Consider the following 22,716-nt stretch of genomic DNA (forward strand, 5'->3'; position numbering starts at 1 on the left):
GGTTTTTCCAGTGGTCATGTATGGATGTGAGAGTTGGACGGTGAAGAAAGCTGAGCACCGCAGAATTGATGCTTTTGAACTGTGGTATTGGAGAAGACTCTTGAGAGTCCCTTGGACTGCAAGGAGATCCAACCAGGCCATCCTAAAGGAGATCATTCCTGGTTGTTTATTGGAAGGATGCTGTTGAAGCTGAAACTCCAATACTTTGGCCACCTCATGCGAAGAGTTGACTCATTGGAAAAGACCCTAATGCTGGGTAGGATTGGGGACAGGAGGAGAAGGGGACGACAGAGGATGAGATGGTTGGATGACATCACTGACTCGATGGACATGGGTTTGGGTAGACTCCGGGAGTTGGTGATGGACTGGGAGGCCTGACGTGCTGTGATTCATGGGGTCGCAGAGAGTCGGACATGCCTGAGTGACTGAACTGAACTGAACTCAACTGAAGGGGAAAAATTAGCCCTTTAATTTAGTGTATTTTAAAAGATGAAAAACTGACAGAACCCCATCAGGGGAAATCTCTCATCGCATGGTAAGTTTCTTTGAAGTCATGTACATGTATTAGGTAGACTAGAATTGCATTTCCTTTTCAGAAGAGTAGCAGACAAGCACTTCAACTGACTGTAAGGGCAGTTCTAGGCCATCTTTTTAGAGCACTACCGAAGTACTAATCAAGATTACTTTTCTCTGTGGTTGGATACTAATTGTATATTCCTTTTTGTAAAATGAACTTCAAACAACCTTTTTTTAAAAGAAATTTTATTGAAGTATGGTTGATTTACAGTGTTGTGTTAGTTTCAGGTATAAAACTGAAACTTTTATATATGGTTTTTTATATATATATAACTGTATATTCTGTTATATATACATATACATATATATAAACACACATACATATATATATGTATATATGCATGAGATTTAAGTCGCTTTAGTCTTGTCCAACTCGCTGCAACCTTATGGACTGTAGCCTGCCAGGCTCCACTGCCCATGGATTCTACAGGCAAGAATGCTGGAGTGGGTTGCCATGCCCTCCTCCAGGGAATCTTCCTGAACCAGGGATCAAACCCACATCTCCTTTGTCTCCCACATTGGCAGTTGGGTTCTTTACCACTAGTGCCATTTGGGAAGCCTATATATATATATATATATATATATATATATATATATAGGCTCAGATTCTTTGGGGAATTCTTTGGGATTAGCATATACATACACACTATATACAAAATAGGTAACCAATAAGGACCTACTATATAGTACAGTGAACTATACTCAATATGTTGTTATAACCTATAAGGGACAAAAATCAAACAGTCTTTCACTGGGGAATATTACTCTTCTTTAGATTTTCCATTAACCATTATAGTCTACAACTATAGGATATAACATCCAAAGAAACAGAGACCATTAATTTCCTTTTTAAGCGTGAAACTCTTCTACCTCTTTTCTCCATATTTTAGTTATATTTGTTCAGTGCCTGGTTCATAGTAGAATTATTATTTAAGTTATTACATTTTTAGAATTATTTGTGGTATACCAGTAGGTATTAAAGTTCAAGTAGACCCCAACAGTCATAATATCAAAGGAATAAGTCACTTGTATATTACTGGTGGTCTCTGTAGTTTTGACACTGAAAATGGCTAGCAGGTGCCCTTGTCCTGTCACTCAATGTGGTGTGGTTGCTCATGCAATAACACGCACTATTAAGTCCTTCTGCCCCCTGGATCTTAAATGACAGGCTTCTTAACCACTGCATTATGGTAGAAACCTCCTTGATCTGTCTTCATGACGTCAGAAGATCAGAGCATTTTGGTAAGGTTCCTCTGGCTCACTTTAAGGTGATTGAAGAATTTCTATACTATGCATTCTCAGAAGCAGGTTGAGGTCAAACTCTTAATATAAGTTTCCTTGAGAAAATACCAATACCCAGCATCCTCTTTCTGTAGCATCTAGTCCTCATCACCAGAAGATGTGTTGGTAGCAGCAAAATAAGAAAGGAAAAGAAGAAGGAAAAGCCAGTAGGCTTCTACCTCATCTCAGTGGGAGCACCACATCCTGGCATTAGTCTCAGTTGAAATTACTGTGACATCTAATGGAGTAATTCACAAGGAACACCTAATAATTTAACTACTGAACAGACCACACATCCTACAGAATTACTTTATTTTAAAACAAGTAAATTGCAGGGGACCATCGCAAAATTTTTCCCTCAACCTCTTTACTTTTCCTGTCTTTAAAAATACTCTATTAATCCTGGAGAAGGAAATGGCAACCCACTCCAGTATTCTTGCCTGGAAAATCCCATGGACAGAGGAGCCTGGCAGGCTACAGTCCAAGGGGTCGCAAATAGTCGGACACTTCACTTGAGTTGGCCTGTTCATGGCCCTACAAGGTTTGCATAACATATAAGTGATGTCGCTATAGAAGTGTATATATTTTTGCACAAAGAAACTGAAAGAATAAAGAATACTATTTTTTCCACCAAAATAATATGTAAATTAAGCAGTAAAATATATATAAATTTTGGTTGAATTGTGCCATTAATATTGCCATTAGTAAGAAAAGTTCTTTCTCTTGTGTAATAAATTATCTGCCATAAGTTTCCAGGTTTTTAATTCTCTTCCATTTAGTTCCTTATTTAAATACATTTTTAATCTCTTAAATTCTTAAGAATTGAGTACAGAAAGTGGAAATTTTATTATTTGATGAGGGTGAACATGAGAAGTGCTGTGCCAATAGTGTTTTAACGAATAAAGAGTTTTTTAAAAAAGAAAAAAAATACTCTATTACAGCATTGTCACCTATTCCTGCAATTTCCACCACCATCTCTGTGTGGACATCTCCTCATAAAATAAAATCCAAAGTCTTTAGTCTGACACTAAGACTCTACCCAAGCTTTTCCAGACCAACCATTCTAGTTTTGTTTTTTGTTGTATTCCTGGAAATCCACGTGCTTCAGCCTCCTTGGACACTGGAAGATTTGTGAGCAGTGTTTTACCATGTATGTGTGTTTCCTCATGAATTTCATCCTACCTTGACACGTTATAGTATGGTGGTTAAAGGACCCAGACTTGAGTCTGGCTGTCAGACTTAAAAGCAAAAGCTTTTAAGTTTAATCAGGTCCCACTTGTTTACTTTTGTTTTTATTTCCATTACTCTAGGAAGTGAGTCATAAAGGATCTTGCTTTGATTTATGTCATCAAGTGTTCTGCCTTTGTTTTTCTCTAACTGTTTTATAGTTTCTGGTCTTACATTTAGGTCTTTAATCCACTTTGAGTTTATCTTTGTGTATGGTGTTAGGAAGAGTTCTAATTTCATTCTTTTGCATGTAGCTGTCCAGTTTTCTCAGCATCATTTATTAAAGAGGCTGTCTTTGCCCCATTGTATATTCTTGCCTCCTTTGTCAAAAATAAGGTACCCATAGGTGCATGGGTTTATTTCTGGGCTTTCTATTTTGTTCCCTTGGTCTGTGTTTCTGTTTTTGTGCCACTACCATACTGTCTAGATGACTGTAGCTTTGTAGTATAGTCTTAAGTCAGGAAGGTTGATTCCTCCGGTTTCATTCTTTCTCAAGATTGCTTTGGCTATTCAGGGTCTTTTGTGTCTCCATATGAATAGTGAAATTTTTTGTTTTAGTTCTGTGAAAAATGCCATTGGTAATCTGATAGGAATTACATTGAATCTGTAGATTACGTTTGGTAGTATAGTCATTTTCACAATATTGATGCTTCCTACGCAGACAGTGCTGTTTTTTTTCACAGAGCTCCTGTGGTCACAGATTGCAAACATTCCTGATCTTCTCTTCCTCATGGTACAAAAAAAAGAATCTTTCATTCCAAGCTTCTTATCACCTGTCAGTGGGACTATAGGATCAAGACTAAATCAAAGATGTCAGAGTAGAAATTATTGTTTTTATATTTGCTATGTTGTAGGAAAAGAGGGTAAAAGGCTGTTTTAAAAATTGGAAATGTAAAGTTCCTTATTTGCCTGGATGACAGAGTTTATAAATGTCAGAGTCAAAATTCATCCTTTTCTCTAACATAATATGATGCTATTAGCAAACTGCAATAATAGTAACTGCCATTGTCTAAGTACCTATTATGTACAAGGCAACTTTATAAACATTATCTCATTGTATTCTTACCTAAGAGATAGGCGTAGATATCCCTATTTCAGGAACCATGAAATAAAAGAACTTGCCCGGGTAGAAAAGAACAGAGCCAGAATTCAAACTGTTATGTCTGATTCTAGAAACTTTGCTTAAAGCAACTGAACCAGAACAGTCTTTTCTTTTCTTTTTTTTCTTTCAATTGAAGTATCCCTGTTGGCTCAGTGGTAAAATTTCTGACTCCCAATGCAGGAGACACAAGTTCGATCCCTGGGTCAGGAAGAACCCCTGGAGAAGGAAATGGCAACTCACTCTAGTATTCTTGCCTGGAAAATCCCATGGACAGAGGAGCTTGGTGGACTACAGTCCAGGGGGTTGCAAAGAGTCAGACACAACTTAGTGACTAAATAAAAACAATAGTTGATTTACAGTGTTGTGTTGATTTCTGCTGTACAGCAGTGATTAAGATATATATTATATTATATATATATTCTTTTTCATATTCTTTTCCATTATGGTTTATCATAGGATATCGAATATAATTATCTATGCTATACAGTAGGACCTGTTGTTTATCCTTTCTCTACATTATAGTTTGCATCTACTAATTCCAAACTCCCAGTCCTTCCCTCCCTGCCTCCCCCTGGGCAACCACAAGTCTGCTCCATCAGAGCAGTCTTAATGCAACGTTTATATGATAATTTTTAAAGCTAAATGTTTAGAACTGAACTTGACTTCTCCTCTTAGCCTGTTCCCCTCCCATCTTCCTCATCTCAGGCATTAGTGCCTCCACTGGAGCAGCTCTCAAATCAAGAGCCTGGGTCATCCTTTGTTTTTCCTCACCCTGCTTATACCGAGCTCTTCCACGGGGTGCACCTCTCCTCTTTCCAGCCACCCTCCTTGTCTGCATTTTCACTTTCTCTGCTCTTGTCCTCACTTCTCAAACCCCGAGGCCACCCTCTCTCCCAGCCACCTCTCAGCATGTGCCTGGCTCCACCCCTCACTCCCATTCCATTCAAATCCGTGCTCACATAGAAACCCAAGAGACCTTTACATAGCACTCATGGAATCACATCAGTCTCATTCAATGTCATCCACTAAATCTCAGATAAAATTAAACTCTGTACAGTGCCCATGAATCCCTGCCTGCTGTTTCCAGAGCTGCCTTCCCCATCTCCACTCTCCATGGGTTCTTAGGAGCTCCCTTCTCTCATTCCCAAGGCTCTTTTTTTTCCCTAGCTCCTCCCACCTATCAGGCTCCTGACCTCAGAGACTTCAAGTTCTGTTCCCTCTGCCTCAGAAGTAATTCTCCAACCCCAGTGAAGTCATTCAGTCGTGTCCGACTCTTAGCGACCCCATGGACTGCAGCCTACCAGGCTCTTCTGTCCATGGGATTTTCCAGGCAAGAGTACTGGAGTGGGTTGCCACTCCAACCCCAACACATGAACAAACACACATTCTTTACCCAGCTATTTTGTACATATCCTTTAAGGTCACTACCGCAGAGAAAACTTCTCTGACACTCTCTCTGAATTAGGTCTCCCTGTTTCACTTACCCAGGGAACTCTTACTTTCCTTTCACAGTACTTATCACCATTAAAATGCTAATTTGTTGGTGAGCTAATGCGATGTCTCCTTCACTAAACTATAAGCACTATAAGGGTGGCAGGGATAGGGAGATAATATATATATTTTAACCACTGTATGTACCATATATGCCTGAGGCACAGAAAGTTCAGTTCAATTCAGTTGTTCAGTCGTGTCCAACTCTTTGCAACCCCACGGACTGCAGCACGCCAGGCCTCTCCATCCATCACGAACTCCCAGAGTTTACTCAAACTCATGTCCATTGAGTTGGTGATGCCATCCAATCATCTCATCCTCTGTCATCCCCTTCTCCTCCTGCCTTCAATCTTTCCCAGCATCAGGGTGTTTTCAGATGAGTCACTTCTTCCCATCAGGTGGCCAAAGTATTGGCGTTTCAGCTTCAGCATCAGAGGCACAGAAAAGTGCACATTAAATATTTATTGATGGAATGAAAGGCAGACAGCTTAAAACTGGTATGTCCACTTAGTTCACTAAATTGACAGTAAATATTTACTCTTCTCTGAAGAACTCCAAAAGTAGTAGTAAAAGATCCAATAAAGCCTTAAGTAACCAATTTGCTGTGCTATTCTGTTCATCTTATTTATTTTTTCCTCCCCTTCTCTTTTTTCTCCTCTCCCCTCCCCGCACCACCCTCTTCCCTTCCTTTCCCTTCCCTTCAAGAAGTATTTCCTCCAGTTATCAGTAAAAGCATCAGGGTGCCTGAGTCCCACAGAGCTACAATGGAAGGGCTTTCTGTGAATCACTGGTCTGTAGCCACAATTAATTTTCTTGCCCAGAGTTTCATTAGCCATTTCCAGTGATTCCAGAATACCATAACTCCAGAGTCTAACAGTAAATATTAGTCTGGAGATCCAGACTGTTAGGGAGTTTACCAGACTGCCCCAAAGAAGGTGCACTGGTGTACAAGAAACAAATTATTTCTCTCCAGGTCTTTGAAGATTAGGAAATACTGGGATCAGAGCACAAAGTGGCCTTTATCACCATATGCCCAGCTCTTCTCTATTTTAGAAAACTCTTGTTTTCACCAAGCAGCAAATATGAGTCTTCATGACGGAAGTCCCTAATGCATGGATTTGGAAAGCTGCCCTGCTATGGTATGGTGGTTGGTTGAAAGCTTGGTGCTCTGTAGCTCATTTGAGGACCTGCAGCTTCTCTTTAGTTACAACTGTTGTTCCTAGTTGGGAGTGTAAGTCAATTATATCATCCAGACTCATTGTCCAAACCCTGTCATGCCCAGACCATTCACAGAGGCCTCATCCTTGTAAGCACTGGTACAAGGAAAATTCTCTTCGACACCAGGGCATGGTTTCAGATAAGCATAAGCATCATATGTTTGAACTAGCAGAGTATTGAGACCTGACTCACTGGAGACTTTCATTCTCACTTAAGTTTGTGCCTCTCGAGAGGTAAAAAAAACCTACTAAGCCACACACACATTCTCTTGGAGAGTGGGAAGGAGTGGTTATCATTAATTCACAAGAACTTGAGTAATATTTCAGCTGCACCCATGTAAAATCCCACCAGCCCTTTTGCCTTATATAATTTGATTCATCGCTGTTGGTTGCCTACTTCTTAGGACCTCCTGAGGTTCTACTACAGACAGATTATTTGAGATGTCTCTCCCTGTGGGCACCTGAAGTGGGTGACCCCAGGACCTCCTCCTTCTCAGAGGTGATGTCCATAACTTGAACACATCTTTTTTTTTTTCTTTAATAAATTTATTTATCTTAGTTGGGGGCTAATTACTTTACAATATTGTAGTGGTTTTTGCCATACATTGACATGAATCAGCCATGGGTTTACATGTGTTGAACACATCTTTTGAGTGCCTTAAAAGACAGTTCTGTGCTGAGTGGTACATTCACCTGTGGAATCAGCTTCACTTAAGCCTTATTATCCAAACAGAATTATAGTAAAGGCTTGGCAGACTTTCCAGCAGAATTCTCACACTTGGGAAGGCATATGGTGGGGAGGGGACGGGGGTATAAGATAGGTTTGAGGCTGGTCAATCAAGTTGAAGATATCATTTGGCAGGAATATTAAATATACCACCTGTGAAAAAAATTAAAAGTAGTTTAATTTTTATAATTTGTGTCGTTGAAAGCCTCCATGTGTAGTTTTTTTAGTACCTTGTCCAAGATATATATTCATTAGTTATAGATTATAAAACTCAATCCATAAGTAGTGTAGTGTAGAAAATCTGAAATTGCAGAGAGAGTTAATATTGAAATCATTTACACCACTTAAAGCTAAGTAAGTGGAACAACACATGAAAATCTAATTAGTGATACACTACACAGCTGTCTAGCTCCTTCATCCTGTCCTCCTTTCTCTTTCTGTTAGAACATTCTCTTGTTGACATCACTGTATCTTACATAGATGCAAACACTTAAACGTTTTGGAGGCATGTAAATCATCATTTAATTTTTTTGATTTAAGAGTCTTTTCTCTAGGTTTTTCTGGTCAAGTAAAGAAAGTAATTTTCTCAACATCTACCAGGAAATTAATTAGTCAGCATAGATATTAATGACATCAGCATGTCCTGGATTTAACCCAAGAAATAGTAGAGAAGGAGAGAACTAACAATTTATGTGGTTAGTTTCTGCCAAAAGTTGTGCAAGGTACTTTGTACATTTTATTAGCTCTGTCATAGCAACTCTGTGACATGTACACTATTATCCTTATTTTTCATAAATGAAGTAATGTCTCAAAGAGATTACAGTAATTGCTCCAAATAACACAGATAATATCATGTTAAACCTAGGCTGGGTCAGACGTTAAAAAGTCTGCCTGCGGTATGGGATACTTGGGTTCAATCCCTGGGTTGAGAAGATCCCCTGGGGGAGGGCATGGCAACCCACTCCAGTATTCTTGACTGGACAATCCCATGGACAGAGGAGCCTGGCAGGCTGTGGTTCATGGGGGTCGCAAAGAGTCGACATGTCTAAGTGAACGTGTCCATCCATCCCAAATCTAGGATCAACCTCTTAAGTCTGATAGTGTACCCACAGAGGATTGAGGTTAATTACAGCCAATCTATGAAACAATAAATGTTTTAAGAATGGATGCAGGTTCTGAAAGCAGCAGAAAAACTAATGGAACATGTCTTTGTTTTATTCTAAACTTAAGATTCAGAAGTTGAAATGTAAGACTCGGTGAATATTCTTTCAAAAATAAAAGTTTCACAGGGAATACTTTAAAGATGAAATCTTATCATTTAAATTATAAATTGTTTTAGGCCCAAATTCATAATTGAACCCCCTCCACTAAAAATCCCAGAACATCAAATATTTAACAGTAGGTACCTAAGAGTTCTGAGTATGAAAGAGGAAAGTGAGACACTGAATTAATTATCTACTGGTGTTTAATCATTCAGACATTTTTATTGATTTGAATTCAGGTAAAGTTACTCAGACTAAAGGAGTGAGACATAATATTTCAGAAATGCTCCTACTTTTTTCATGTGAAAGACAGTGTTTATTTTCTTGTTTTTGTTTTTTTATTGGAATATAGTTTATTTACAATTTTGTGTTAGTTTCAGGTGTACAAAAAAGTGAATCAGTTACACATATCCACTTTTTAAATATTGTTTTCCCATATAGGTCATTACCAAGTATTGAAAAGAACTCCCTGTGCTATACAGTAGGTTCTTATTAGTTATCTATTTCATATACAGTAGTGTGTATATGTCAATCACAGTCTTCCAATTTATCCCTCCCTGGACTCTTCCCCTGGTAACCATAGATTTGTTTTCTACATCAGTGACTCTGTTTCTGTTTTGTAAGTTCATTTGTACCATTTTTTTTTACAGTCCACTCCTACATCTTTTTTCTTTACTGTCTTAATATCTTGAATATATTGAGAAACATCATCAGAGATTCCTGGGTGCCACATATGCAGTCCAGATTTCTGTAGAGAAGCAGAAGTGTTAGGCTCTAGCTTGTCTCCCAAGTGAGAGGAGGAATAGATAGTCCAGGAAAAGGCCACAAGTGTCCTCCCAAAGCAGGGTCTGTGTGTACTTTTTAATATAATAAAGATACCGTGAATGATGTAGCGCCATCATCAAAGATGGGGTTCCATGATGAAAGGTTTAAAATGGAGCAGTCTGTTAGCTCTTGCCTTTGGCAAAAACTCTCGCCTTCCCTAATTCTATAGACGTGTCCAGAAACTACTTGGGCTCCATTAAATCCTTAATTTCCCACAAAAAGAGTGAGCTCCACTTCCTGCTGTTTGTACTGGTTTAGGGAAGTTTTCTACTCTCATATTTCAAAATATTTCAGAAGTTGTTTCAATTTCTGTTAATAAGAGTATGTCTTATAGTGGCATGAAGTGCTGTTTATCACTTTCAAATGCCCTCCCTTGTCAAGAAATGCATGCCTACAGAAGATACTATGTAACCCAAAAGGTAAAAAGATAATGTTCAAAACATGCTTCTGAAGGCATGTAAGGCTCCCAGGAGACACTGTTCTTTAAAGTTGACAACCCCACAGTAATTGAATCTCAGCATCATTTGTTTGAACCCCTATCTAATGCTAGAATTTCTTCAGGACTTTTCTTGCCAAGCTCTACTTGAACACCTCTGATAACCAATATCTTCCTGCCCATCAAGTCTATAGCCCCAAACAAGAGCCCTGCGCCCTCACTGCATGATGGAATCACTTGGAGAGTATTTAAAATGCCCAGGCCTGTACCAGAGAGCTGTTGTGACAAACAAAACAAGATGAAATATGTGAAATCACCTGGTAAACTATAACTTACAGTAAAAACTTAAGGCACATCATCATACATCCTGTTAAAAATAATTTCTAAATATCCACCCATCATTCCAACCTGTCTAAACTTTTTTAGATCCTGATTCTGACATCCTACTTATTTTGTATCCCTTCCAGCCATATGTCACATTTTCTATTTAAAATTTCATTTACTTTATGACTAATAAATGAGTATTATTATTGAGGACCTACAGGATTCAAGACACTGGACAGTGAGACTAGTATTTCCATCCAGTGGTCACATTGACCCAAGCTGGGGACCCTCTTAGTGCCCCTGCTCTGTTGATGCCCTGATCAGGCTTTCTTTTCTTCTTCATTGGCATGGCATTGGTTGTTTTAATACATAGTAATCAAATTATTTTTCATTTTTTAAATCTAACCATTTCTTTAGACCTGTACATTTGCCCCATGTTGGGTTTTTTTTTTTAATATTGCATTTCCTTCCTGTCAAGCTCAAGGTCAGTCAAGAAATACAGATGCTTTAAATATTTCTGGGCTCCCCTTTTGGCTCAGCTGGTAGAGAATCCTCCTGTAATGAAGGAGACCTGGGTTTGATCCCTGGGTTGGGAAGATCCCCTGGAGAAGGGAAAGGCTACCCACTTCAGTATTCTGGCCTGGAGAATTTCATGGACTGTATAGTCCATTATTTTTGGCACCTTACAAGTAAATTGGCTTTTAGGATATCTGCATAGTTTATATTCATTTGTCTATTTCAGATCTGTTCCTAGAGAACTAGAATGCTTTTTTCAAATGTAAATAAAACCAAACCTAGCACAGGATGCCAAGGAGAGCCTGAGTCTCATCATTAAGCCATTAACTCTTCCTTACTGACAGTTCCCTCCCAGTCTTGAGAGATTAAGAACCCTTAGTAGTAAGAACTCTTTATCTATCTTGCAGGCACTTACTCCTACTTGAGTAGTTTCTCTACCTCAGCACAACCTAGTGGAGGGTCATCCCACTTTCTGTGGGGATCACTTATCCAACTCAGAAAAACCTAACACTGACTATTTTTAGATGGAGGAGGAATCAGGCTTCCTGAAAAATGATGATATGGAATATGATGATTGTGCAGCAGCCATGTATATATGCCAAATCATTTAAATAACCAGGCCAAAGGATTTTTCACTTTGTGACTAATGTTTCTATTTTGCCATTGGTATCAGTCACTTAAATGCCAGCTTTGCTTGGCTGTTTATGCTTTTTACAGCAAGTAGGACATAAACCTTTTGAGTTTCCTGAAAGCTTGCTCCTGGTAGACAGAATTATGCCCTTGAAAAAAAAAAAAAGTCCTCACATTGGTACTGACAATGGAAATGCAAGCTTCCAGAGCTTGTGCAGGAAAGGGGTACAACCTTGCTTACAAGGAGTGCCCAGGTCACTGGGCCTGAGCTCAGAAACCTCTGTAAGGAATTGTGTGACCTGATTTTTCTCACCCTCTCATTTAAAAGTATAAAAAACTCTTTACCATTTTTCTCTGTAGGAAAAAATTAAAGCCCTAGGAAGTTTTTAAAAATAGTTATTTATTTATTTGGCTGCACTGGGTGTCTTAGTTGCTAGCATGTGGGATCTAGTTCCCTGACCAGGGATCAAACCTGGGCCCTCTGCATTGGGAGCATGGCATCTCAGCCACTGGACCACCAGGGAAGTACTGAGTCCTAGAAATTTAAATTGGAAGACTTTTGTTAGTATTCTTTAAAAAAATGATTAAATATCTATAAAAACTAAGTCAAACCATCAATTTTAATACTGAAGCCCACCATGTAAATTCTAACATGATTATTTCATATGTTATTACTCACTTAGCTAGGAGCCTTAACTCTCTCACTCATTTAAGTAATGTGTTCTAGTTTCCCTTGAACTAAATAGACAGTAATACATCACTCTACAAAAGACCAAGAAAAGCCAAGACAGTCTCAAAGAAAAATAACCAGAGAACTTATACTGCAAGGTACCAAGATCTAGTAACAAGCTAAAGTAATTAAGACAGCATCATCCTGCCATAAGGACAGACAAATTGATCAATGAAACGGAGCAGAAACAGAACTGTAGGCACGTAGTCATCTAATTTATGACACAAATGACTTTGTAACACACTGAGGAAAAACGATCTTTTCAAAAAATGATGATAAGTCAGCTATATCCAGGTGGAGAAAATATACGGTGACTCTCCTTATCCCACACCATACACAGAAATCAATTCCAGATGGACTGCTGATCTAAATGTGAAAATTAAATAGTAAATCTGGTAGAAAAAGTCTAGGAGAATATCATCATGACTTTACAGCAAGCAAAGATTTCTTAAAGAGAATACAAAGTACTAGCCATAAGGGAAAAAAAAGAATAAGAACTTCTCTTCATAAAAAGACACCATTAAGAATCTGAAATGGTAAGCTATAGAGGGGGGAGATATATTTGCACAACAAATATCCAAAAAAAGACTCACATCAGATTATGTTTGTTTGTTTTTTTAATTCCCACAAACCAATAAGCCAGGCAACCTAATAGAAAGTTGGAAACAGAGACATTTGTGCAATTTGTACAAGAGGGCTTCCTAGGTGGCGCTAGTGGTAAAGAATCCACCTGCCAGTGCAGGAGCCATTAAGAGCTGTGGGTTCGATCCCTCGGTTAGGAAGATCCCCTGGAGGAGAACATGGCAACCCACTCCAGTATTCTTACCTGGAGAATCCCATGGACAGAGGAGCCTGGCAGGGTCCATGGTGTCGCAAAGAATCAGACACAACTGAGCAACTAACGCATAAACACACTAACCTATGCTGCTAGATGTCAAGATGGTGGTTACCTGTGGGTCAGGGAGGTGATTTAATGGAACATGTGATACAGGGATTCTTTGATGCTGGTATTGTTCCATTTCTAGGTCTGGTTACACAGATCTGTTCAGTTTATGAAAATCTATCAGGCTTCACACTTAAGATTTATGCATTTCTCCATGTGTTTGTCATGTGTGCTATGTGTTCAGTCCCTCAGTCGTGTCCGACTCTTCGCAACCCCATGGCCTCTAGTCCACCAGGCTTCTCTTTCCATGACATTTCCAAGGCAAGAGTACTGGAGCAGGTTGCCATTTTCTACTCTAGGGAATCTTCCCAACCCAGGGATCAAACCCACTTCTCTTGCATCTCCTGCATTGGCAGGCAAATTCTTTACCACAGTGCCACCTGGGAAGCCCTATGTTTATTATACTTCAGTAAAAAATTTAAAAGGAGCGTAGGTCAATAATCAAGGTGCAAAAGAAAGATGAGTCCTGTAAAATGGAAGGGCCAGTGTCAAGATATTCCAAAGTTAATAAAATTACTAGGGTGAGGCTGCTGCAGAGAATGAAAGTAATTATCAACCATGCTTTAGCCAAACTCGAGTTAACATGGGTATATTACTGAATTCCACTTGCGTTGTTTGGACTCTTCTTTCAGTACAATAACTGCATTCAAGATGGTCCCTTTAACTCCCCAAGAAAAACTTAGGATTTCAGATAAAGCTCATTTGAATACAGAAAGTATACTTTATGTTGTAAGGTGTATTTTCTGAGTAGTGAATTTCAATTGACAAAAATAAACCAGCAATTTTTTAAGTTAAATATTTATTAGAGTTTTGCTCATCTGAAAAGGTTTGAAATTATTAGTAGCATTATTTGAAGAGGATATCACTGATAAAAATACTTTTAACTAATGGGTAATTTGAAAAGCCCCCCAAAGGTACTTTTTATCTGAAAGAATGTACAGCTGACAAAACTACTATTACCAAGCACAGTCTTTCTACCACCCCTGGGAAGTTCTAATCAAGCCTAGAGCTCTGATTGAAATGCTCGGCTCAAAGTGGGAAAACTGATTAACAAAATAAAAAATCCAAAGTGTTTCCCATGCAAACAGTCATCAGCGTATCTTATGTAATTATGTAGCCCATAAATCAACACAGCGTGCAAGGGCTTCACTCAGGGTGTAAATATCTTAATGACTGAGACGTCTTTAACCATGAATAATTTATATCTACATGATCCATTTTTCTCAGCCATGCTTTACTTCAGCAGAATAAACTAATCTTTTGTCAGGGGATGGGCTCTTGATTATTTCTTCCTGATTTTTCTTCTGTTAGTTTTTCTCATTTTGACACAGTCCATTTTTTTCTCTTGCACTTTCTTTAATAAGGGTGCCCCATTCATCTACCCTGTCTGCTTGCTATTATTCTTCCTATGCATCTTATTACACATCTTGGAATAAAGCCAGGGCTTTTGGACTCCAGCTTTTCATCAGACCCTCTGTGAATGGAACTGGATGGCAGCTAGGGAACTAGGCTTAATACCACAAGGCAGTATGAGCTTCCTGATGGTGCTGTGTGGAAACATGTATTATGGAAAGCAATTGCTAGAAAAGGCTAATGATCAATTAAACGTGAGCATTTGTAGATCCTCTTCTGTGATGCGGAAAGTAACTGCCACATGGGTAATTCTGGAAAGCAATACTCACTTAAAATAGTTTTGTTTTCCTAGAGCCCATTAAGATAAAGGCAGCTGAGAAGCATTCAGCTTCTCAACTAAGAAGCTCATCTCAAGCATTCCAGCTCACCATGCTCAGTCTCCTCAGACCCCCATAGGTCTCATATCATTGCCATTCCCTTGACTTGTACCGTAAATGTGTGTTTGTGTGTGTGTGTGTGTGTGTGTGTGTGTGTGTGTGTGTGTGTGTGTGATGTGTGTGTGATTCAGTCATGTCCAACTCTTTTCGACCCCATGGACTCTTGCCCGCCAGGTTCTTCTGTCCATGGATTCTCCAGGCAAGAATACTGGAGTGGCTTGCCAATTCCTTCTCCAGGGTATCTTCCTGACACAGGGATTGAACCCAGGTCTCCCACATTGCAGGCAGATTGTCTACTATCTGAGCCACCAGGGAAGCCCTGTACCACAGATACTTGGTAATAATTGCCTTTCTCTGGACAGTCCTATGGACAGGGAGCTTCAGTCACCTTCTGTGGATGGTGGCACACCTGATATACTTTTAGACATACTTGAGTAAATCTTCCTAGAAAGCTGGAAATTATATCCTATTAGATAACCCAATATTTTATAAGCACTTTGACTCTTACGATATTAAAGTTTTCATAGAGTTTGGGAGGATTGCAAACATTATGTGTCCTGTAGTTTAAAAAAAAAGTAGAAACTTCATGAGATTCATCAGAATAAATTTCCATAGTGGAATCCAAAAGTTCTATCCCACCCCTCTCTCTTATTGACATGGACCTCAAGGGGTTATGTGAAGAAAGGGATAATATATTTTCATGTTTGAGTCCCCAGTGCCTTCTGAGGTTCCTGGAATATATAAATATACTCAATAAATGTATTTTAAAATTCATGTTGTTGCAGGAATGATGATGTAACCTGCAGACTCAGAAAGCCCAGTTGTGGGAATGTGAAGTGGGTGATCTTCTATCCTGGCAAGAGTCTAGTTAGGTTTCCCCAGCCTCCTGAGACTACATGAATCCTTCCTCTGACTCACCTGATGGCCATAGCATTTGGATCTGGTCTAAGTCATGTATATGAAAGCCAGCATACCAGGGTCTCCTCATAGAGGACCATTTGAATTATCTAGTATCCAGCTTTTACTGGAAACCTGAAGTAGGATAGAAGATTACTATTTAGGTAGGTCCCTAGAGAGACAGCCAATCTGTCTGCCCTGGGGTCTGTCTTTTGATCAAGCTGACCATCACATTATCTTGTCTCGTTATAGAGAGAGCATCACTGATTTGCGTTTTAATCTTATGCCTCAAGAAACAGCCATTATGAAAATACATTGAGGACATCACCCCATTATATCAGCACCATCTATTAATATGTATGGGCTTCCCTGGTGGCTCCGTGGCAAAGAATCTGCCTGCAATGCAGGAGACCCAGGTTCAATCCTTGGGTGGGGAGGATCCCCTGGAGAAGGGAATGGTTACCCATTTCAGTATTCTTGCCTGGAGAATTCCATCTACAGAGGAGGCTGGCGAGCTACAGTCCATGAGGTCTCAAAGAATCGGAAACAACTGAGCAACTAACACTTACAAAACTCCACAGAAGAGATATCTTTTAGAGCTCCCTGCTACAGGAATCTTTATTTCCACTGTAGGAACTAGAAGACTTCTTTTCCAACAGGGCAGGATTGACCATGGTTTCCAGGAAGTTTAGTCATATTTTTTAGTTGTAACAAAATTCACATAACGTATAATTAACCACTTTAAAGTCCAAAATTCAGCAGCATTTAGTACATTCACATTGTCATGCTCCCATCAGCTCTGCTTGGGTCTCAAATGTGAACAATCACTCTCTAGTCCTCTCTGCCCCCAATCCCTGGCAGCTACCAACCTACTTTCTACCTCTGTGGATTTCCCTGTAATTTAAAGTCATTTTTGTAATTCAGTTAAAGCATCTCTATTAATCCCTGTGGGCAAGGTGTTCATAGGTCTTTTTACTCTTCCTGATTGCTCCTTTATATTACATTTGTTTCTGTGTTTGTTTAAAGCAAGCAGCCTCCAGACTTTTGTGGAAAGAAGTTGAGTGGGAGATATGTACAAATCAGGATACGCTCCTTTGAACCTCCAGAACCATTCATCCCTGAGTGATGCCAGTCTCTTTTAAGAGCGCGTCATCCTAGGGGTAGCTCATTTACTTGGCCATTTCTAGCTGCTATGTTGTTGTTGTTCAATCACTCAGTCATGTCCAACTCTTTGCGACCCATGGACTGCAGCACTCCAGGCTTCCCTATCCATCACCAACTCCCAGAGTTTGCTATACTACCCACTTATAGATGGGAAATGACCAATAAGTTCAAGTTCCATCTGGAGGAAGGTGGGTTACCTTTCTTCCAGTAGGCTGTTCTCTAATTCTTTTGCTTTCAGATAAATTCAAACACTTCTCAGTCCAATATTATAAGGCATTGAATACAGATCATTATGCAGGTTAGAATTTAGGCAAAGGAAAAATATCCCTCCTCATCAACATCATCTGGGTATGCATAGGCACTCTGTTACAAGAACAGCCATTCAAAGGATTTAATCATGGGGTTAACATGATTTCAACCACACTAAGAACTCTCAAGCACAAGAATGTGACTTAAATGTCTGCATCATGACTATTGCTAATATTGCATCTTGAATAAAATAACAAGCCTTCATTCTTTCACTCATTCCATCAACAGATCACGTTGAGCACCTACTGTGTACATAGATGCTGTATAAATATTGTAGAGAGTCACAGTCATAAGCAAGACATACGCAAGACATCCATGCTCCTACAGCATGGAGCTTACATTATTCATCAAAGAGCAAAGAGGTAATTGAACAACTAATTGTTGAATCACATTTATTAGATGTGCAGTGAAGTGAAATCATAGGGATGCTATTAAGGCATATAGCAGGCAGATTGACGTGGTTTGCAGGGCAGGGCAGGTGTCCTGCAGAAATGACATTTGAGCAGAGCAGTGGTAAAGAAGCAGGTGATGCAGGGACCAGGAGTTGGAGAATTCCAGATGGAATAGTATATATAAAGGACCAGAGGCAGGAAAGTATGCAATTTTTGAAGAATTGAAAGAGGAGTAGGAAGCTGGAGCAGAGAGAACAAGGACAGCATGATGGTAAAGAAAACAGGTGAGGTAAGCAGGAGCCAGGTCCTGTAGGTCCTTGAAGACTATGATAATATATTTTACCCTGTTATAAGAACAGCTGTTGAAGGGTTTTAAGCATAGGCTAGCATGATGAGATCTGCACTTTTAAAAAATTGGATCTGGATTGGGGAAGGTGGGAGCCGTGGGAGGATTGGGATATATCAGACAGTGGTATTTGGATGGAAATGGTGATTGTGGAGATGGAAAGAAAGAATGAAATTGAGATCTGTTTAGGAATTAGAATCAAGAGGGATCTGTGAGAGTGAGGAGAAGATAGAGTTGGAGACGACTCCTGAATTTCTGGTTTCCATAATGGAGTAAAATATGAGCCATTCACTAGGAGGAGACCTGGAGAAGAACTAGTGGAGTGGGATGGACTTGCCAGTCAGTTTGCTTATGTTGTGTCTGATGGGCTTATGAGACATTCAGGAATTGTTCAAGGTATCAGTGAAGGATGTGTGCTAGTGAATGAAAGTTGTTCAGTCATGTCCAACTCTTTGGAACCCCGTGGACTATACAGTCCATGGAATTCTCCAGGCCAGAATACTGGAGAGGGTAGCCCTTCCCTTCTCCAGGGGATTCTTCCCAACACAAGGATCAAACCCAGGTCTCCAGCATTGCAGGCGGATTCTTTACCAGCTGAGCCACAAAGGAAGCCTGAATGTGTCCTGGACACATGAATTTGAGAGTGATCATGGTGAAGTAAAATTCTGGGCTGCTAAAGAGAGAGACCAGAGGGCTGAGCTCATATTCCATAAACTGTTATCAACAATCTATGATCATCTTTACATAAGACAAGCACCTTCTTTCCCTCATCGTTTTTTTTTTTTCTGCATAAGTTAAGAACTCAATATGACACAGTTTTGATAGAAAGTTAAAAGTTGTGCCCTAAGAAGTCCTTCATTCTATGTGATGAGGGACAATCCCTCACACTCAGTCTTTAAAGGAGGTTATCATTGTCATCAAAATATTTAAGGGTCTGAGATTTTGCGTCTCATCTTGATAAACAATAATTATCTAGAATCACTTTAATATCTTGTAGCTCTCCTCTTCTACCCATTAGTAAGTAGGATGTGCTTTGCTGTCTCTTCAGTCATGTCCAACTCTTAGTGACCCTATGGACAGTAGCCCGCCAGGCTTCTCTGTCCGTGGGATTCTCCAGGCAAGAATACTGGAGTGAATTGCCAGGCTCTCTTCCAAGGGATCCTCCTGAAGCAGGGATTGAACCCATGTCACCTGCATCTCCTGCATTGGCAGACAGGTTCATTACCACTAGCACTACCTGGAAAGTCTCATTAGTAGGATACTGGAATTTAAATTCAGCTATTGTATATTTTCATAAAGTTTATTAAGTTTCTCTAATTTTCTGATTCCCAGTAGGCTGTTCCTTACCTAACATTGCTATTTCTCTGAAGAGACATAGATTATCAGGATTAGGGAGCTTTTACTGAAGTCCTCTAATTTTATATAAGAAAATGAGGTCCAGAGGAGATGATGGCTTGGGCCACATGGTAAGTTGGTGGCATAACTAGGACCACACCTCCAGGCCTCCAGACCTGAGTCCAGCTTAGAATCACACTGCTTCTTCCTTTAACCATGAGTTTATGGTTCTCTTTTCAGAGTTCTGAAGCTTTCTATTTTAAATTAAAAAAAAAAATCATTCCTTGCACATTAGGCTCCCCTAAGTGGAAATATTTCATCCGTTGTTCCTTCAAAGACTTAATGGGACAAGTACTACTTAAAGAGAGACTGTTATTCTGTTAATAGTCTCCATTCCAGAGGTGCACCAGAACAGCTGTGAGTACAGTCTCTCTCCCCTCTAAATTAATGATGGCAGAAAATATGATACCCTTTTTCTGTGTTTCTTAATGTTCCTATTCCTATCATTTCTTCCTATGAGAAAAAAATTAATATTCTTCACTGTAACTGGAACATTAGAACCTTACAAAAATATAGTTTTTAACACCTTGACAAATATATAGGCCAGGAAAAAAGAATAGCTCTGTAAGATATATTTAAATAACTTTTACCGCTGCTGATAACCTCTTTACAAACTCTGATCTTTAATCCTGATGTAATACTTTTAAGAAACGTGAAAACCTAGTGTGTGTACTGGGTCACGGTTGATTGTGGCTTTATAAAATTTACGTCTGCAAATAGCTATTAATAGCTGCTTCTTAGAATAAAAATTCAAGAAAGGTATTTTTAGGGGGATAGACTCAAGTGAAAAGACCTGTCAGAATAAAGATTCAGCTGGCAACAAAAATTGACCCTTACCCTACTAGCTTAAATGTGATAGTTTATTTCTCAGGAGAGTAAACAGTCTCTGGAGATATGATTCAGGGATCTAAGGTCCTCTCTCTGGTGGCACCATGCCCACGTCTGATGGTGGAAGATGGTCACCAGTTCTGGGCCCACAATGCAACGTCAAGAAGGTGGAAATGAGACAGAGGAGGGCACCACCATTCTTTTTAAGAATGTATCATGTCTCACTTCTGTTCACTTCCTATTGGGTGGAACTTTGCCACATGGCTGCGCCTCACCAGAAAGGAGGCTGGGAAATGTTGTCCTTAGCTGGGCAGCCATCCAATCAGCTAAAACTTAGAAAGCTTATTACTAAGAAAGAAGGAAAAATGGGATACCGAGAAACAGTTCTCGTTTCTGTCATTTGTTAGAGGTTAGGTTATAAGTAACAGAACAGTTTATTACTTTCATCTGTGAAGCCCCATGAATTTATATTTAGACAGAAAAGCATGTGGAAGAATATAAGTGATTGTCTCCTCACAAACCTATCTGTTAAAATCCATCAAGTCTTTGGGATATCTGTCCTTCTAAAATTAGTCCTCCTAAAGTTCTATAAAGATAATGTGAGAAAAGACTCCACTAGACAGAGCTCAGGTTCAACCTGAACAGGAAGAGACATTGCAAGGGAGCAAACTCCAAGAAGAGAAGGACAACAGACCTGGGGATGGAGCTTACAGGCATCAGATTATGTGCACTTGTTTAGCAATAGAACTTTGACTACTAGAGCTGAGAAGGAGGAAGAATCGCCTATGTTCATGATGGAAGGGTAACTCAAACAGGGGCAACAAGGACTGACCAGAATTCTTTACTAGCAGGTCCCAGGGAGGCAGGAGAGGTGCAGACTACTGTTTCAGATAGGCCTGGGGACCGCTCTCTATAAACTCCAAGGTGAGAGTAAGGCAGGACCCTGGGGAGCATATGACCAAGAGAGGCACTGGAGAGAAACAAACTGAAAAACAAGGGAGAAGAAGAGAAGCCAGATGCTGTCAATGGCCCAAGGTCAGGCTGTTAACACAGCAGGGTGAGCAGAACCAGAGTTAGTTCAGGGTGAGCACCACCATAGAGTTAGATTCATGGGAAAATTATAGCCAGCACACCTCAGAATCACAAAGTCTTCTTACTGGACTAAGACCCTTGGTTCCTCCCAGCTATTATTAGTGAGACCCTCCCCTGGAATTGACAGGAAGAAATACAGGCCCTAATGGTCTCTTAACTTTTTCTAGGACTAGATATTTAAGAAACACAGTGCAGACAAGAATCCTTAGGCCTGGAGTATGAATGTGGTTGGCATGACTGTTCTCATCTTTACCTTATTTAACACATATCTTGCTTCATCTGGGACTGAAGATGACTCTGTCCCAGGGGTCTTTCAGCTTCCAGAGTCAGCACATACTGTCCGAGCTTCACTAAAGGAATTCATTTTCTAGTTTACCATATCTGAGTGCTGGCTTGTTGATATGAAGATATACTTTCAGGAAGACAAAGTTGTGTTAGTACCAAACACCAGAGTAGTAGAAAGTCATAAAAATACTAGTGAAAATATACAGTTTTTAAAAAATGAGATGATTCAAAGGCTTGAGGTCATAATATGCAATAATAATATTCTATGTGTACAGCACTTTGTAAAATGTTTTAACTATACATTGATTCCCATTGTAGTAAACACTGAGGTAAAGATAAAACTTTCTAGGTAAGCAAGCAGACTTAGTTTTCATAACTGGTCTATATTACCATGACCTAAATATTGTGAAAAGAAGAAGTACAGGTATTATAAATCCATATCCAAGGCTCTTTCCCGTATGATCTGTGCCTCTTCTGAGCTTTAAACACCATCATGCATTGTCTCATTTATCCATACATTCATTCAACAACTATTTATGCACAAGTCTCTATGCCAGGCACTGAGGATGCTGTGATGGACAGCACACAGGCTCTGTCCTTACAGCAAGCTTGCTGTCTGGCAGAGATCAGAGGAATGTCATCCACACTAGCCATTAAGAAAGAATGAGGTGTGTACAACAAAGCAGGAAAATAGCAGGAGAAAAGATTCTCACCAGATCATAAGTCAGGAGAGGCTTCCCAGAGGAATTGAAGTTTATACCCCCAAGGGTGAGTACCAGTTGAAGGAATGAAGAGAGTTCCAAGCTAAAAATAAAGCATGTGTGAAGATGCACCTGAGGGAGAGATGACCCTATATCAGATCCAGAATAGGGAAAACCCAAAGGATTCACGAATTTAACTTGGTGTATGCCTTCCTTCGTGTGTGTGTGCT

General features: G+C 39.6%; 1 protein-coding gene across 14 annotated transcripts in view; it reads left to right on the forward strand.

Annotated features, from left to right (window-relative positions):
- Nucleotides 1-22,716, forward strand: part of GRIP1 (glutamate receptor interacting protein 1) — a 755,429-nt gene that overhangs the window by 616,928 nt on the left and 115,785 nt on the right. The gene's annotated exons all lie outside the window — the stretch shown is intronic.

This window comes from Giraffa tippelskirchi, chromosome 4 (assembly GCF_054371585.1).
Source record: "Giraffa tippelskirchi isolate mGirTip1 chromosome 4, T2T-mGirTip1v1.2.pri, whole genome shotgun sequence".
NCBI lineage: Eukaryota > Metazoa > Chordata > Mammalia > Artiodactyla > Giraffidae > Giraffa > Giraffa tippelskirchi.